This window comes from Muntiacus reevesi, chromosome 18 (assembly GCF_963930625.1).
Source record: "Muntiacus reevesi chromosome 18, mMunRee1.1, whole genome shotgun sequence".
Classification (NCBI taxonomy): domain Eukaryota; kingdom Metazoa; phylum Chordata; class Mammalia; order Artiodactyla; family Cervidae; genus Muntiacus; species Muntiacus reevesi.
In genome coordinates this window covers 25,849,895-25,852,888 of record NC_089266.1, presented here as the reverse complement: position 1 = coordinate 25,852,888, position 2,994 = coordinate 25,849,895, and positions in this window count along the sequence as shown.

The window sequence follows — 2,994 nt, the reverse complement described above, 5'->3', positions numbered from 1 at the left end:
CCTTGACCCTGGGCAGGTGAGGCAGAGGCTGACGGGAAAATGCCTTTTGAGAGCCAATCTCTTTCCCAGGCACCCACTGCAGATCCAGACAGCACATGAAAAATAGAAGCCAACATCAAAACACGGGAATGTGTAATAATAGCACTTGGAGCAGGCAGGAAAAAGAGTTCTTCGAATCTGCTGATGACAAAATAACATTGCTCAATCTTTCCGTGTTTTTTTTTTTTTTTTTTCCCTTTGACTTCCTTGCAATCTCTGGAGTTCCCATAGCTATGGCTGTCTGCTTTACAAAATACATATTTACAAGCCCTCTAAGCCTGGCTAAATATAGCCTTTCTTTTAAAGCAACTGATGATTTGGAGAAATCTTTCCTCTGTCCTATCCTTTCCCTGCCCCCAACACACACACACACACACACACACACACACACACACACACACGCACACGCACACACACGCACACACACACAGAGCCTGACTCCTCCTTCTAGGTCTCCTTCCTAAATCTCCAAGATGTATCTGAACTTTCCAAGTGACACTAGAACAAAAAGTGGAGGGTGAATGAAAGAAAGAGGGTGCCAAGCAGAGGGACCCAAGCAAGGCAGTCTCCCAGCTGTGGGAGGACCTCAAAGAATCCCTCTCTCTGCAGGGGCACTGGGGGCCTTGAGACACTAAAAGGCAGGAATGAAAAACCCTTTGGGAGGTAGAGAAGCAAAGTCACCTTCACTCCAGGGATGATCCCAAAAGATTTGGAGACAAGGTGTGCTTATATTTCAGAATCTCATATAATAGACTTTAAAGGGAAACGAGAGGCCCCATAGTCCAGTGGAGACACAGGTAGAAATGCAAAATATTGATGCCTCATTTCAGCCACACTTCCCCACACATGTACACGTGTACATACATACCCTTACATGTTTGGATAGCCATGTAATCAATAACAGCCAACCCACCAAGTTCAGACGTTCAAATTTGAACAATTTGATGAAACTGAGGCTTAGGGAGTAAAAACAACTACCCCAACCAAGGTCGCTCAGCAAGTGGCTGGAAAAGTGTTAGTCACTCCGTTGTGTTCAATTCTCTTTGATCCCATGGACTATATAGCCCCCCAGGCTCCCCTGTCCATGGAATTCTCCAGGCAGGAATACTGGAAAGGGTAGCCATTCCCTTCTCCAGGGGATCTTCCCGACACAGGGATCAACTCAAGTTTCCTGCACTGCAGGCAGATTCTAAATGGGTGGAACTAGGGCTCAGTTCAGATCTTATAAACCTTTGTTTCTTTTCTCCAAAACTGGAAAGTCATTTCCCACTTCATGTCTCAGCCTTCTTCATTACCCCTGGGAAGAGGTCAGCCAAGAGCCACTAAAGCCCATTCAACACTGACATCCTGGATTTGAGCTCTCCTGTATGTAAAATGTACTCACAGGCAAGTCTTTCTAGCATCCTCAAATTAGCCCAAATCTCTGGCAGAGGAGGACAAAAGGAGAGTGGTTGGAACAGGGGCCACTGGTTCACCAAAAAATGACCAGAGAGCAGGGTCTAGGCCAGCCTTTGCTCAGGTGACGCTAGCCAGGGAAATACCACTTTCCTAGGCTGAATCTCAAGACTCCAGGGCTGGAAAGAGAAGACAACCTTGGCTCGCTCACCCCAGGAGTCCAGGGCACTAAAAGCTCCAGATTTATTTATCACAAAACAGTTCTCTCTCTGCCTTCATCACCTGTCTTTGCAGTTAACACCTGGTGTTTAAAACACAACCCTCAAGAACAGTCTCAGAAGGCCCTCAAATTTGAGGGTAGGTGGGAAAATAAAGAGGGGCTTTATCTGGAGGAAGGTTGGGTGTGAATTATCTCCCCCTAAGAAGCCTCCAGGCTTTTTAGCAACAGCTGGAAGAGGCACACACTCTATCTTCTGTGTTCCATCCACTTTCACTTCAGTTTACCCTTACTGAGCACAGAAAACCTAAGTGATTTGTCCAAGGTCACACAGCTAGTAAGTAGTGGATCCAGGATTTGAACTCTGGCAACCTGGTTCCAGGGCCAGCTTTGGGAACCATTCATTCTCTATTTCATAACAGAGGTAAGGAAGGGTTAGAAGACCATCAGGCAACAAATGATAAAGGAGAGAGAAAGAAAGGTTAAATTACTCCGGGAGCTGAGTGAGGATCTCAGCCTGAGGAATAAAAATTAGGTTCAAACCCTTCAGTTTGGGCGTAACCCTTCCCAAAGTAACCGTCCTCCTCACCCTCCCCTTCCTGCAGGTGTGATTACTGCCTCAGGCAGGCAGGGATGGGTGGAGAAGATAACACCCCATTCCCCACCCCTCTCACAGGCTAGCCTGCCTGGCGCCTGACCCCAGGGAAGGACATGCTAAAGCACTCATTGCTTCATAAAAGCTTCTTCGGGAATTCTGGCTAGGAGGGTCACTAAGCTAACTGGGAGCCCAGGAAATAATGATCCCTCTCATTAGCCTCAGTCATCTGAGCTCTGGGCTGGCTCCAACCCTCCTGCATCCCAAAATACTCAAAAGGGTTTCTTGGAAGTCTCAGGACAAGGGAGACCCAAGCATCCCAACAATTAGAGTTCAACCCAAGCTGCTGCTGGAGATGTTATTGGGGGCTGGGGCTGGGGGTGGGGTGTCCGCAGGGCCTGATAGTTGGCTCTTAGCTTCTCCTCCCATCCTTAGAAGCTGGCTTCCCCACCTGGCCAGAAGCGTGGGCACAGACCCCTTGGCTGGGACCAGTTAGAATGACTCATCAAAGGCTGTGGGAGATTCTGGGCAGAATACCCTGGGGCCTGAGCCCTCCCTCAATCCACACAAGAGTTTTTGAGGACACTGCTCAAAGCCCCAACTAGTGAGACTTCAGTCTCACCTAACTTCCCTAATAAGGTTGGGGGTGGGGCCTGTAGGTGGGGAGGCTCAAGTCCCAGACTTGGACTTGGAAATCCAAGTCACTGAAGCTCCTGCTCAGAGCCCAAATCTTCCCTTTCCCTTAGCC